Below are 16,127 nucleotides of genomic sequence, written 5' to 3'. Positions count from 1 at the left end.
CTTTATCTACCCTGACTAGCGCATGTTGTGCTAGTCTAACAAACCCTGGGAAGGGGAGTTCAAAGTCTTTGATGGCCTGGTTCCGCACCCTTCAATAGTCAGCTTTCCGTCCGAGAAGGGGGCATGCAGGGCTAGCCTCCACAGGTTTTCCTTATCAAAGGCTGGTAGCTTTGATGCATCCGGCACCATCATTGAAAGGGCAGGTGCTCCCGAATGGAGGAGTCCGGAAAGCATCTCCTCTAATGGTTTGATTCTTTCTGTCAATGAGGAAAGAGTCTGGTTGGAGATTTCGGGGGCTGATGCGAGGCGTGCCGCCTCCAGCTTCTGATCTATGACTCCACTAACCTTCGTTAGTAGAAGGTTAGTGAATGCCTCAGGATCAAACAACTGCTCCGCCGCCATGGGGAATGATGGGAGTGTCCCTGTCCCCCTGGTAGGGGAAGGATTCCTGGCAGCAGACGAAACACCGGATGATGTCGAAGGCTGTGGAGCCAAAGACAACTCCTTCGTTGCTGGCGGAGCAGGTCTGGCGACTTTCTTTAAAGTCTTTTTGATTTTAGGAGTTACTGACGGAGCTCCTTGTTTGGGTTTGGGCCTAGAGAAGCCCCCAAATGAAGAAGTAGAAGAAGGGGAAGGACTGTGGTTGAGACTGGTCTCACGTACCTCCCCACCTACCTGCTCCTCCGTGACCATCGGCTCGACATTGATGTTAATCGCCGCCACCTCTTCCATCAAGTCCTCCTGCTCCTCTGGTCCTGGCATCGTTGCCACGCGGATAGCTTCAATGAGGGGTTCGGCAATGTCTCCGGGAACCGCTGTTGTCATCGTGGCCCCCGAGAAGATCATTGAGCAAAGGCCAGCATCTAAAACGTATGGCTGGCCTTTTGGAACGTTCTTACTGAACCCCCCAACCCATTTACGGAGGGCTACCCTTGCCTTGTGGTAGGATGCCGAATCCGCCTGTCGAAAAACATCCGTCTTAGATCTTGTCTAATTTAGACTATTTCAAATATGCAAGAAAACTTGTATCTATCCTTACCTGTTCGTTTGACATAGTTTTTACCATTTCGTAGCAAACAGTACAGGCGTCTGGGAGCCAGACCACATAGTTCTCGAGCTGAACCACACAATTTGTGTGAGATCGGCATACTACGTGGCCGCACGGGTTGCCCAACGAGGCGTGGCATCCCTCTGCTTGGCAACGGACCACCTGTAATATAAATTGTTTAAATGAGTTTTCACGTTCGGTGGCGAAATATTCCGGCACCGAAGTTACTCTGGAAAACTCGTATATCTTATTTTTAACTTAAATCTCTATAAGTTAATACTAAAAAATATTAAGTACTTAATTAAGGTATATTAACCCAATCTGTCCTTGGAGGATATCCTCGTTCATCTCGTTAGCTAACCTCCGTCAATGCCGGAAGGGGAGGACGAATCCTTCTTCCATTGATTTATTTACAATTCGGTGTAGACGGCGGAGCGGCTGTATATGACGAAGTTATGGATAACCTCCTTCCTTGCCGAAGCTTGCATGGAACAAGTTTGAGCTTCGGCTATGCCGAACTTCGGTGCTAATATACTTTACCCCCCATTTTCCCCCCTAGCTCTGTCAAGGAACAAATCGAACCTTTGTTCTCTGTGTTCGCCAAAGCTACTGAGATACCGAAGTGAGCGATCTGTCGTGGGACTCGTGTGTCCCCGTTTAACTCTGGGGAGCCAGAGGGTTTGTATGTGAACGGTCGTGATCGCCTGGCTCCACCCCTGATCTAAGATGGATCTCATTGTAGGCTATATAGCCTAGCTCTCCTATGGGAGACTCGCTGACTGGCCGTGGCTCGTCGCGATTGAAAGTAGTCCTACTCGATCAAGAGGCTATGCCAGGTAGGCCAGACATATCTGACCATCCTCATAGAGGGGTAATATCTTATTTACATAATAAGAGGTTCTATGAAAGAGGTGCTAAGGAGTTAGACATTAGAGAGAGAATGTGAAATATGATCAGTATCTCTCTACTGTGTCGTTATATACCTTCTCTCTTTTATAATCGTACTAGTCCAGACAGGCCTATTGTCATCCTTAACCTTGTAGGAAGGAAGTTATTCCTCGACCAAACCTACTAGGTCAAATTTTCGACCTAGACCGGCCGGGCGGGAAAAAACCTCAACTAGGCCTACTAGGCTACTTTTCGCCTAGACCGGCTAGGAGGAAGTCCAACCTTATATGTATGTTAAGGATCAGTTATAGGTTATTTTGTAAGACTAGCCTAGATTAATTGCTCTATAGAGAGCGAGAAGGACTCATGGCGACTCAACCTAACCTCTACCACTTAATAGTTATAGGCTAATCCTAGATACTATATCTAATGGAACTAATCATCATTCTGATAGAGTTTTAATTCTGTCAGAACATACAATTTTCCTACTAATATAATATATTTAAACTTTTAGCCTATTTTTTGAAATATCGTGCGAATCTCGCTCTTGCTGTGCCGATACCTTGAAATGGCGCCTCAGCCGGCGGCACCCCCAACACATATTTTGAGGGGCCGGGGCCATTAGCATACGTAATTTTATCAAAATATGCTACAAAACCAACTCAACTTCGAAGCAGAAGATCCTTGAGTATTCATCATTCTCCAGAGCAAAGTATCTTGAACACAGAAAAATTTTTGTGTGGAGCGCACGACTCTACTTACAGGAATGAGGGAAGCACGTGGGTATTAGTAGTAGTAACGAGAGGAGCGGGTGGTGGGATTTCATTGTAGCGGCTCCCACCAGAGAGGAGGATTTTGAAAGGAACTTTCTAAATGATAGAGGTCCTGTGATTTGTGGTAACACAACGCCCCTATACTTATACCGACACCCTTCGGGTGCTCGCGCTGAGGGTAGTAACTTCAGCATACCATGCTAGCTTTTTTCTCTGGTATATCTAGAGTTTATTTATACTTGAAAAATGAGTTACAGGGATTTTTCACCGGCAGACACAGGTCGAACCCAGAAAAACCATATACTTGCTCTGTATGTCAAAAAAAGTTATTATGATTCAAGTACCTTCAAATATCACATGAAAACACATACAGGAGAGAAACCATATACTTGCTCTGTATGTCAAAAAAGTTTTTCTGTCTCAAGTAATCTCACAAAACACACAAAAACTCATACATGATAGAAAGCATTCACTTGCCAAACAATCTCAAAAGACACAAGAATTTACACTAGATAGAAACTGTATATTGCTTGATCTCTGTCCAAGTAGTTTTTATTAAATGCTTTTATATAACTGCTGTAATTTGAATATTGTTAAGAGAGAACTTAAGTAACATTTGTAAGTGAAAATTTGTTTGTCGTAATTGTGGACAAGAAAATGCTCTTTCTTCATCGGGGGCATCTTTTACTCATGAACTCAGATAAGTGCAGCAAGTTAAAAATGATTATATTTGCTTTATGAGAAAATGGTTTTTTGTTCCTACATGTTATACAAACCATCGGTCCTTTACTTAAGGAATTACTTTCAGCGCCAGCTGGAACTCGGTTGTAAGATTCTTTAACAAGGTAGTTAGGCAGTAACTGCTTGTCCGATAGTCAGGAGTCCTGCCCGACTGGACGTAAACATTCCACCTTTCCTTTCGACTGCCGTCATGGGCAGACATTCTCTCTCTGCCCGCTTCTGTCGTGAGATCTCCAATTTCATTCTTGTCTTTTCTTTTGGATATATTTATGATTATTTGTATATTTGTGTATTTGCCTACTCGCCCCTCATCTACATGGCGACTGTGGCCCGGAGTGTGGGGCTGGAAATGTGGAGTTTTCCGCTCCAGTGAAGATGTTGACCCTCATGCCCTCTGTGCAAGATGCCAAAAGCGGGAATGTAACAGAACTGATACCTGTGACACTTGTATTTCTTGGTCGGAGGAGCAGCGGGAGAGATACAAGGGTAGGAAGAAGCCGTGTAAGTCTGCCAAAGTGTCATCGGAGAGTTCTCCCTCGACTCCTTTGATGACTGACACATTGTCTTCTTTCTTTCGCCCACGTAAACTCCCCCATCTTGCTCTTTCCCCTTCGAGAGACATGTCTCTCTCTGCCTCTTCACTCAATCTGTCGAGTGCAGAGGAAGGAGGAAAACATGCCAACTTGGAGTTGTACTTGGGAACTTATGTCCGCTCATTGGGGGATCCTTCCCCCTCTAGGCGAACAAGAACTCCCCCTATTAACCTGACTTTTGCTTCTTCAGATTTGTCTGCCTCAGCAGGTGGGGACCTGCAGCAGGTATGCGAACGATGAATCTTCCTGGCACTCCTACGATACGGGGACTGCTTCACCATCTCGCAGCAGTCCCAGTAACCCGCGTAGCTGAGTCGAGGACAACGACAACGCTCTCGACACCTGGGTATGCGGCACCACCACACCTGTCCTATAAACAGTATATTACTTCTGTAACCCTTTCTGTTGTGGTGTAAGCACAAGTGCCACATACTTTACAGGGGGATTATTTTCCACCTCCTCCTCCTTCAGGTTATGCTGTCCTCACTCTTCCAGACTTTGAGTGCCCAAAGAGCTCGCCCCTAGACTTCCCTCCTGTCTCCGTTGGCGTACCTGTCACTCCTGTTCCTGCCCGTGGAAGTGCTGCTACTCTGTCAGTTCCTCCTTCCTAGGTCGCGCTGGAGCCTGTTGCTTTGGCAGCTGCTGCAGCCCTGTCCTGGGTGGGCGATCTTTCTGCTGTCCTGAGGAAGTTGGCAAAGAGGAAGTCCAAGAAGAAGAGGAAGGTGTCATCGTTGTCTTCTGCCGCCTCCTCCACTTCTTCCGAGGCTCCCCAGCTGAAGAAGAAGAAGGTGGTCTTGCCCCCCCTAAGAAGTCTCGCTCAGGGACTTCTAAGGGCCTGTCACATCATCCCGGTGAGACAGGTGGGCCATCCACCGGTCCTCCCGTTCCTTCGGGAATGGGAGCTGCCTCTCTTTCCTCAGGGAAGAGAAAGAGGGGGACCGTAGAGGTACCAGCTGTTGCTGGTACCTCTGCTCCCAGCTCGAGAGGTTCCACCTCTGGACCAGGAACCGTCTTGGGTTCTCGCTAGCGAGTTTCTCTGAGTGTACGGTCACCTGCTGGTGACCGTGCAGCCAGAGTCCAGGGCGCTGAGCACGCTCACTGCCAGGACTCCAGCATGGGTGATCATTCACACAACGATCGTCCGGTACCCAGGGTTGACGTGACGAGAGCGTATGTGCCTGGTTCGGTCTTAGGACCTGAGAGGTCATATGCTCTAGTGGTTAGAGGAGATCACGGGGTCTGATGAGGTTCTTTCTTCTGAAGGAAGAGTCTCTCGGGAGGGGCTCGGCCTGGATGGACCTGACGGTCAATCACCTCAGGAAGTAGTCACCCCCGAGATACAGAGGTCATTCGCAGAGGTCATCTCGCTGATCTGTTGGCACAGTGACCTCGGGGAAGGATCGGTGATTGCCCCCTTTGATCATCCATCAAGGTTAGAGTCGTTATGGGATCCAAAAAAGGAACCCAGAGCATCCGTAGGGCTTCCTTGATCTTCCTTGGCTGACAGTGTGCTGGACCAGGTGAATGCTTTTGTCTCAGGACAAGAAGCCTCGCTTAAGTCCGGCAGGTCAGACAAGTTGCTTCACCCTCCTCTGCCTTGTCAGCGGTGCTTTTACGTGCCTTCGTCTGACCCCTTGTCGACCAAACAGGGTGACCCGGAGTTAGCTCGCCTAACTCTGGTCTTGCCTCTGCAACACCTGCTGTTGGAGAACCTCTGGTTCATGCAGCAAGAGGCAATATATGGCAGCCTTCCAGGCCATCTCCCGATTGGATCTGTGGTCCCTCACAGTATCCAGGGTCACAGCTTCTTCAGGACCTGTAGCTCCTGGAGAAGACTTGGCCTTTGGGAGACTTTGTCAGTCTGGAGGTAGAGCTATCTCCTACCTGGCCCACCAGACTGCTAACCTATGGGCCAACCTGGTGCTGAGGAGGAGGGACGCTGTCCTGAATCGGGTAACCAGGGTGGCTGGTCACGAGTTGGAAATGGGTCTAAGGAATGGACCTTTGCTGGGTTCCTCCTTTCTCTTCCCTAGAGAGATGGTGGATGCTGCGGTGGAGAAACGGAGAGCTGAAGACAGCAACCGTACCAGGCATTTATGAAGATGTCTGGGCAGTCTCGTTCAACTGTGTCTAAGCCTCTGCCCATAAGACTTCAGTACCATCAAAGGGTATGCATGGAAAGACTCGGCCTTCCTCCTCTGCTTCAAGAGGTGAGCGTCAGTCCCCCTCCTCTCGCAAAATAGGGGGTAAGCAAAAGGGGAAACGCTAGGGACGGCATTTCCCCTCGCATGCTGCTGAAAGTGGGGTGGTGCCTGGCAAGCCATTGGGCAACTTGGCAGCACTACGGAGCAGAGACCTGGGTAGTAGATGTCCTTCGGGAGGGATATCTTCTCCCCTTCGAGTCGAGGCCACCTCCTCACTTCCCGCCCAGTCCATCATCAGACATACGTTCCCGGTTCTTCCAAGGACTTAGCACTCGAGGAAGAGATGCAAACGATGCTGAGCAAGGGAGCTGTAGAAATCATGTGAGAACTGTCACTGGGGTTCTACAGCCGACTTTTCTTGGTGGAGAGTCTACGGAGGGCTGGAAACTGATGATAGATCTCTCTCCTCTGAACCGATCGTTCGCCAGATTCGGTTCATGATGGAAATGGCACGTTCCGTGGTCGATTCTGTCAGGGAGAACGTTTTCATGCTTTCGGAAGTACCTCTGCTTTATCCTCGACGGGACGGTGTTCCAATTCAGGGTCCTTTGTTTTGTACTCTCAACCGCCCCTCAGGTGTTCACGCGAGTGTTCACTCTGGTGTCGGCTTGGGGCCATTCGGTCGGGATACGTCTTTTCAGGTATCTCGACTATTGGCTGGTCCTGGCAATCTGTTGCTCGCAGTTGCTGCTGGGCAGAGATTGCCTTTGTGGCTTTTGTTGCGATCTAGGGATCGGGATAAATTTCGAGAACACGGATCTCGAGCACAAGCAGAGAATAAAGTACCTTGGCATGCTGATCGATACGGTAGCAGCACGAGTTTTCCCTACAGACTTGCTGATCAGCAGGTTCAGGGAGGCAGCTCGTCGGTTTCTGTCTCGATAGGAACAGCCAGTTCAGCTTTGGCAGTTCGTGTTTGGTCACCTGTTATCGTTAGAGAAGCTAGTCCCTCATGGGCGTCTTCACCTTTGGTCTCTGCAATGGAGACTGAAGAAGTGTTCGTCACAGGAGAGGGACCCGTAATCCTTCCTGGTTCCTCTCAGAGGAAGTAAGTGAGGATTTAGCCTGGTGGCTGGATGACAGGAACCTCTTAATAAGAGTGCAATTGCACACTCCCCCTCCGAGATGCTTCTGTTCTCAGATGCATTGACTGAGGGTTGGGGCACACACCTGGAGGAGTTGCTGGTTTCAGGTGTGTGGAATCGACATGACAAGCACCTTCACATCAACGTGCTGGAACTCAAGGCAGTGTTTCTCTCACCCCAAGAATTCCGGGAACGGTTGATGGGACACTGTGGTGTTGATGAGTGACAACACCACGGTAGTGGCGTATGTCAACAAATAGGGGATTAGTGTCCCTCCTGTTGCATCAGTTGACGATCCAGGTGCACGAGTGGGCAGTGGCTCACTCAGTAGAGCTGTCAGCCAGGTACATTCCAGGCAAGAGGAAAGTAGTGACAGACAAGCTCAGCTGCCAGAATCAGATGATTGGGACAGAATGGTCTTTATACCCAGACATGGCGGAAAGGCTGTTCGACCTGTGGGGGCGTCTAGTGGTGGGTCTCTTCGCCACCTGGCACAACAGAAAACTCAAGGTTTTCTTCTCCATCGTGACGGACCCATGGGCAGCTGCAGAGGATGCATTCCAACACCTGTGGGACAACCTTGAAGTGTATGCCTTTCCCCCATTCTGTCTGATCCGCAAGTTGATCAGCAGGGCGCTGGTCACTAGCAACCTTCGGATGATTCTGGTGGCACCCAAATGGCCTCAGGCTGTTTGGTATCCGGACCTGCTGGCTCTTCTCTCGGAGGCACTGCAAGAGATTCCCCCATGGCACAACTTGCTGTGTCAGCGGCTTGTGGAACAGTACTACCAAGCAGTACATTCCCTGTGTCTTCACGGCTGGCAGTTATCCACCATCTCTTGCGAGCGAGAGGCTTTTCTCACCGAGCAGCAACAGAGATGGCAGGATACCTAAGACAGTCCTCTGCAGCAGTATACCAGGGAAAGTGGTCCGTCTTCTGTGGTTGGTGTCATAGATGGGGTCTCTCTCCTCTCAGAGCCATTCTTCAGCAGGTAGCGGATTTCCTAGTCTTTCTTCGCCTAGAGAAGCTCCTCTTTGTCTCTGCAGTTAAAAGATATAGAGCTGCTTTGGCTTTAGTCCTTAAGCTGCGAGGGGTGGATATTTCCTCTTCCTTGGAAATATCCCTCCTTATAAGGAGCTTCGAGCTGTCTTGCCCACCCAGAGAACTCAAGCCCCCTGGGTGGGACGTGACTTTCATCTTAAGGAGTTTGACTCATAGACCCTACAAGCCTCTCCGTGAGTCGTTAGACAGGGATCTGACGCTCAAGACCATCTTTCTGCTGGCCCTGGCATAGGCGAAGAGAATAGGGAAACTTCATGGTCTCTCGTTTAATGTTAGCCACTCGAGAGTATGGGGATTGTTATGCTCGATTTCGTCCCGGATTTCCTAGCGAAGACTCAGAATCCCTCAGTCCCTGACGTCAGATTCGAGTCCTTCATGATCCCCTCCCTAGAGGACTTTACTGGTAATGATATGGAAGAGATGCTACTTTGTCCTGTTAGAATGCTACGGCACTATCTGAAGAGAACTCGCCATCTGAGGTCTGAGTGTCAAAGCCTCTTCATCAGCACCGGGGTAAACAAGAATGAAGTGCCAAAGAACACTATTTCTTTCTGGCTTTGTGAGGTGATCAGGAAAGTTTACGACTCCAAAAGGAGTTTCAACACTGGTAACTTTCGCCTGAGAGCCCACAAAGTGAGAGGTATTGGTCCTACCCTTGCGTTCCGCAAGAACTTGTCGGTTGCACAGATGCTGAAGGCAGGATTGTGGTCCAACCACCTTCATCTCCTTCTACCTTTGGGATATTGCCCACAAGTCCTTGAACACTTTTTCCTTAGGACCCGTGGTGGGTGCTCAACAAGTTGTGTAGCTTATCCAGCTCCTCTAACGGGACAAGGTTACATCTCGTCCTTGTGGTAACCGTATGAATGGAGAGTGAATGAGAGTGTGACTGGCTTCTCTTCCTTCTTCTTTCTTCTCTCTCCCTGCGGGCAGAGAGTGTCGGTCGTTACATGCTGGAAAGGGCGATGATGCAGGTAAGCTATGTGACTGAGCTCCCTTTCATTGGATAGAAGCAGGTATCCATCCCTTCCCTAACAAGGGGGGAAGTGGACACCAGTAAGAGACAAACCCAATGCTATATATTTGGCCTCTTACTTTCGACTACAAGTACTTATTTGCTATTCATAAGAGGTACGCATGCCTCCCTCTTATAATTGGTCCAGAGGTCTGGCCATTGGTCTTGCAGTGATCTCACTCCAATCATTTGGACAGAGGCAAGGATCGCCCCCTTGCTCTTACGACCAGGGAGGGAGCCTTGGTTGGCCGAACACCTGTTTGTTCACAAGATTCAGATTCCTCCCACCAATCAGTGAGTCTTCTTTATGTAAAGGACCGATGGTTTGTATAACGTGTAGGAACAAATCACAATTTTTGAAAGTAAATTGTATTTTTCTTAACTATACAAACGTGAGGTCCTTTACATATAGGCCCACCTCATGCCACCCCTCAATCTGTTCCTGGGCCTAAAGCAGAGTGGAATGTTTACATCCAGTCTGGCGGGACTCCTGACTATCAGACAAGCAGTTACTGTCTAACTATCTTGTTATAGAATCTTATGACCGAGTTCCAGCTGGCGCTGAAAGTAATTCCTTATGTAAAGGACCTCCGATTTGTATAGTTAGGAAAAATACAATTTACTTTCAAAAATTTAAATTTTTGTTATATTTATAAGATTATTGGTTAATAACCACTGGTTCTTAGATACAACACTGAATCACTTTACTCTTTTAATGTCATGTTGGTATTTTTACAATTTCAAATGTTTTAGGGAACTGATTGTCCAGTTGAGACCAATTCATTTGTCAGTGTTATCAATAAATCTGTTGAGGAAACACTGAGAAAGAAGGAGAGTTCTAGCTTATTGTTTCTGATCGCAAAGACAATTTTTTTTACTGACGTCTGTAAATTTATTTTTGCTGACAGAACCCTGGTTTTGGGGTCATTCCCAAGCTGAGGAATTGTACTTTATTTCTTTATACGTTTATGTGAAGTAGTCTTGTGAAAGCAATGTAATTTAACTTCCATTTGTTCAATGAGAAAGTATAATAGATTTTCTTTCCAGTGACTTACATGTTTATGCAATTTGTGTCTGATATTTTGTTCATAAACAGCAGGAAAATCAAGTAGTATTATTTTTCCTCAAACAGACATATTTGGTTTTCAGATCTGTATTATTTTTCCTCAAACAGACATATTTGGTTTTCAGAGATATGAAGATAAAATACAATAGGCTTCAAAAGGTTTTGGTTCTTCAAAGATATCCAGATAACCAGGCCCAGCGTCCTGCCACGAAATATAGGTTCATAGAAAGTGACTGAAGACAGTGACTAGGGCCCACAAAAAAGTGAAGTATATCTTAGGTTTTACACTGAGCTGATTGATTGACAACTCTCCTAGGGCTGGTCCCAAAGGATTAGATTTGTTTACGTGACTAGGAACCAATTGGTTTCTTAGCAACAGGACCTACAACTCATCGTGTGATCCGAACCACATTATATCAAGAAATGAATTTCTGGTCACCAGAAATAAATTCTGCTGATTAGCCGCTGGAAGCGACCTCAGGCCATCAGATTGATAGTTGAGTACGAGACCCCCAACTCATCCAGTGAGGACTGACTAGAGCTCACAGGATTGATCAATAGATGTGGACCCAAACTTACGTCAGAATGAAATTCATATAGAAATCTCTTGTATGTTAGTGAAAAGTTGAAAGTTCTAAATGTTATTGTTCTAAAACTGAAGTTCTCCTCCATATGCAGTTTGTGAAACTGGAAACAGTCTTCTTTATGTCCTCGTGTGCCACCAGAGACTGTGTAGGAGTCGTCAACAATCCCTGAGGACTTCGTTCGTGTTTTTCTTCTCTGAACTGAATGCTGTTAGGATGTGGCATCTGGTGGCTGTTTGTTTAATGAGAGCATTTCTTCACTTTGACGTCATCCAGTTGGTTAATGTTTGCTAATGTTGTCCTAAACAGCTTGATAGTTTTTTCTAGAAATGATTATAGCTCGAAACTATGTTACTGACATTTTTTTCTTACTGATATAGTTTATTATATGACTTTGCTGCTGAGTGTAAATTCTGTAGCTGTTCCAAACGTGCCAAGGGCAATCTTGGACACGAATGGAATGGAGGCACACCTGCGTTATCTTCAAAACTAAACAAGTTGTCAGATTTCTTTTCAAGTTCCATTTCTCTAGCTTGGAACAAAGTATATTTTTGTAAAACTCAGGCAAAGTCCTTTTTGTAACTTTATCAGATGTGCTAAGGAGGTCTTTCAGTTTTGTCGTGCAACCTAATTTTTGTAGAGAATGCATAAAATAGATAGCGAGTCCCATTTTTATGAAGATAGAAACTCCAGAAAGCTAAATAATCAGTCGTAGATCTTCTGTCTGAGCTGCTTCGAGAATAGAAATGCCTTGATGAACAGAAGGCATCACACTTAAGGTGCTGAAATCACCAAAATAGGAATGTGTTTTATATATTACTTTCTTTATTTAACAAGTAACCTATATGTTACCAAATGGATTGAATTATCAGGGAATATTTCTCAGTATTCTGTGAGTTATATTTCTACGAATTTGACCTAATGATGAACACCTTTGTATATGTCTATTAGACTCAGGAATTAGGTAATGATGCATTTATCTTTGTGAGAATATACTATGAATGTAAGTCACTGACTCCAAGGCCTTTATAGTTTGCGTATGTAACATTTCCCCTCGTAGGACATGCTAGAGTTTCGAGTACACTTTTTATATTAAGGTTCATGAATATGCCTTAGAAAGGAGGCAGGTATCACTCTACACACGTCCAAGTTCCATGGCAAGTTGTGTTTCCGGATGTGCAATTGCCAGAAGAAAAGTGCAACATGCAAACGGATGTGTCATTTCTCACCGAGAACTGGTGCAGAAACCTTTTTCTCCATTGTTTCAGAATGTCTGTACAACTATTGTTATTTCCTGCCATTATGTAGTACCAGAGGTGAAGCAAAAGTGCCCTTGACTCATGAGATTCATTTGTCAGAAGTTCCTGTGGAATGGGTTCCTAAAAGTGGCCCAGAAATATCATTAAGAGCCAAAAATAATAGGTATCTCACAGCTGACAGCAATTCTAAATAGTTCCTAACCTAAACTGACTTTTACTTTACACTTAACATTCATTTTAAAAGCACGTGTAAATGGAAATTTAGAAATTTTATTTTTATAAAACTAGGTGTACATTGAATCATTAAAGATCCACTTAATCCAGTTAAACATCATGATAAATGATAAAAATGAGGATACAGGCAGTCCCCGGGTTACGACGGGGGTTCTGTTCTTAAGACGCGTCGTAACCCGAAAATCGTGGTAAGCCAAGCCGGAACGACGTTCTTGAAAACATGTCCACAGGAAAAATTTCACTAATTTGCAATTTGTCTTAGGGCCGTATCTCTAAAATTATCACTAATTTACTTTTTTCATGTGCAACACTGTGTATTCACAAATTACTGTATATTTTCATTAAAATACAAGAGAGAGAGAGAGATTACATAAAACCATTAAATTCGTTGACCATTGTATGGCATTGTTAAGCTCCGAGTGTCACTGGAGTTATGAGGTAGGGAAATTGATATAGAAAAAGATGAAGGGAAGAATTTTCTTTTGAAATTAGTTATTGTATTATTACTACTTCTATTATTATTATTATTATTATTTGAAAATATAATAAACACGTGCATCTACCATAAAAATTCTCTCATCTCAGTAAGAAAGAGGAATTATCCTTACAAGTGAATTGGAAAGGTCATTTTCATCTCTTTAAAATACGACCATTATGAATTTTGTAATTAAAGTTTTATTATTATTATTATTATTATTATTATTATTATTATTATTATTATTATTATTATTATTATTATTATTATTATTATTATTATTATTAAATAACTGAAATTATCAATAAATATTTTACATACTAGTACCATAAAAATTCTTTCATCTCGGTAAAAGAGAGAGAGAGAGAGTGTTTATCTCTCTCTGTTCTCTCAAAAAATACTTATAACGCTTCCAGCGAAAGAGAGGGAGGGAGTTACCACTATGACACATTATTATCTTGTGTGGCAAAAGAGAGAGAGAGAGAGAGTTAACCTTAATTAAAAGTGACATGGATAGATTAGTACGTATTTTATTTCTTTGAAATACTATCACATATGAATTTTGTAATTACAGTTATTATTATTATTATTATTATTATTATTATTATTATTATTATTATTATTATTATTATTATTATTATTATTATTATTTGAAAGTATTAAAAACAAATAGTACAATACACAAAAAATCTCGAGTCTCAGTAAATGAGAGATTTCATGAACACTTGATTGCAACACTGCAGCCCTACCCTCCTGGCTGTCACAGAACTTTATATATCTGACAGTTTTTTAGTACTGGATCTCGAGAAAAGGTTACTGAAGAAGACTGGGATTTCCTTCATTCTTCCATAATTTTTTAAATATAAGCTAAAATCTTACTAATTCACTGTGGTATTTTCTTTAATGAATTGATATTATTGCTGTATAATTAATATATTTGAAAATAGTAAATCATTTATTTATCATACTAAAAAACATACATCTTTGTAGTAGAGAGAGAGAGAGAGAGAGAATTATTATTTTTATTATGTGATATCATTTCAACATTATTAAACTTACTAATCACGTATTAATCAAATTAATATTTGAAATTAAGTAAATCATTTTTGTATTATTATGTATTTATCATTCCAAACTTATTAAAACTTACTAATACAGTATTAATCAAAATTAATATTTTGAAAATTAGTAATCATTTTTGTATCATAAAACAATGTATTAAGTCCATGAAAATAAACATCAAAATACACTAATTAGTGATTATTTCATCGGAAAATACAAAGAGAGAGAGAGAGAGAGAGAAACTGTGCTAAACTATTAAGGATTCTTATCACAGTAAGCATTTTTTAAAAGCGTCGTTAACTCGGAGCGTCGGAAGCGTCAGCATCGTAACCTCGCAACAAGCGTCGTAACCCAGGGCGGATTTTTCAATGAATATTTAAGAAAAAGTGTCGGAACGTCGTAAGCCGGCCCCGTCGTAACCCGGGGACCGCTTGTAATAGTAATGTACTCTGATGGCGATGTGATGTGGAGGGAGTTGAATGAATCAATCTTGCTGGAAGGGACTCCATTACGAGAAGGTCTATAACGGCCTCTACCATTTGGAGGGGACCCCTGGAGCCCTATTTCTTTTACATAACATTTCTGGGTTCGACCTGTGCTCGCCGGTGAAAAGGATCCTGCTGCTCACTTTTCTAGTATAAATAGGTTCCAAATATACCAGAGAAAAAAGCTAGCATGGTATGCTGAGGTTACTACCCTCGCGCGAGCACCCTAAGGGCATCGGGTATAAAGTACAAGGCGAGTGGAAGCCACTATTCACAGGTCTTCTGCCAATTAGAGGATTCCTTTCCAAAATCCCTCTCATGGGGAGAGCCGTCGCAGCGGCCACTCCCTCCACCCTCGCTACCGCTACTACTACCCGACCCGAGCGCCATCTGCAATCCTGTTTTAGACTAGTGAACTAGCAACATACTCTGCGGTAAGTATGGGGGCTAGACAGAGGATGTTCGAAGTATTTAGCTCCCTCCTCCCCCCCCCCAGCTCAAGAGTGCGTTCGAGCTGATCTCAACATAATATTAGATTATCATGTTTTGATACGCTATAAACAGTCTATTATTTAGTAGGAGAGAGAGAGAGAAAAAGTTGGAAACTCTTTCTCTCTCCCCAGCGTAAATGCATGAATTATTCTTTACAATATAAATAGATGCAAATATCTCTATTCATTAATTCACTGAAGAAGTGGAAGAGTCGCTATCCATTAGTTTAGATCAAAGTAGGTTAATAAGGTATGCTAACTGTCCTTAACCGTTACCCTCTCTCTTTCATGTTACGTGACCTATCCTCCTGGCTAGTCTGAATCGAATAAATTCGAATTCGGTAGGTTTAGTTGAGGGCTACTGTCCGCATAACGATATTCTCGAGGAGATTTAGCCTAACGTTCCGAGTCGCTAGCAATCTCGGTTAGTCAGCTAGATCCATATCGGTTATTTTCCCAAATAATATATAATAACCTCTTGCAACTCTTCCATAGTGCCTCGCTATCAAGTATGTATGTTATATTCATTATTGTCATTATGCAACACTGTATTACTGTACTGTAAAAGGTCTGGTTAACATTCGTCTTGGCCTAACCTCCTTCGGTTTAACCTTTAGTAGTAGGCTATGCCTCCCGATCGAGGGCCACCTCAACCGGTTGCTATACCAACCACGGTGGGCCATAGGCCCAGTCGCACTACCACCCCTACAGTGGTAGCCCACACAACCGCTAATAGGTGACCACCTCTGATCTGGCAGGGGGCCAGGCAATCACAACCGACCACCCCCTCCCATATCACTCCCCCCCCTCCCCCCTCTACCTATTAGGGCTGTTGCCTTGTATAATAAGGCGCCCTATGAGGTAATGTTAGACTTGCCATAATCTTACGCTAAGTCGGTTGGTATTGCACTTCCATATTCATTGGAGTGTCTTGGGGTTTGTAGATCACTTACGAAGTCGGTATTATCTTCTTTGGTTATGACGACGATGTGTTAAACTCATGATGATTTTCTTTCTGATGGTTGAGGTTTTCTTAGTAGAAAACACGAAGTATAAAAATA

General features: G+C 44.0%; 1 protein-coding gene across 1 annotated transcript in view; it reads left to right on the top strand.

Moving 5' to 3' along the window:
- LOC135214513 (zinc finger protein 239-like) overlaps positions 1-10,970 on the top strand; it is a 26,109-nt gene extending 15,139 nt beyond the window's left edge. Inside the window, exon 3 of the transcript XR_010314385.1 lies at positions 10,602-10,970. The gene's annotated coding sequence lies outside the window, so the exon portion shown is untranslated. The remainder of the gene's footprint in view (positions 1-10,601) is intronic.
- The last annotated feature ends 5,157 nt before the right edge of the window (positions 10,971-16,127 follow it).

Source organism: Macrobrachium nipponense, chromosome 45 (assembly GCF_015104395.2).
Source record: "Macrobrachium nipponense isolate FS-2020 chromosome 45, ASM1510439v2, whole genome shotgun sequence".
NCBI lineage: Eukaryota > Metazoa > Arthropoda > Malacostraca > Decapoda > Palaemonidae > Macrobrachium > Macrobrachium nipponense.
Note: the sequence above shows the minus strand (reverse complement) of the source record. Positions and strands in the feature narration are given on the sequence as shown.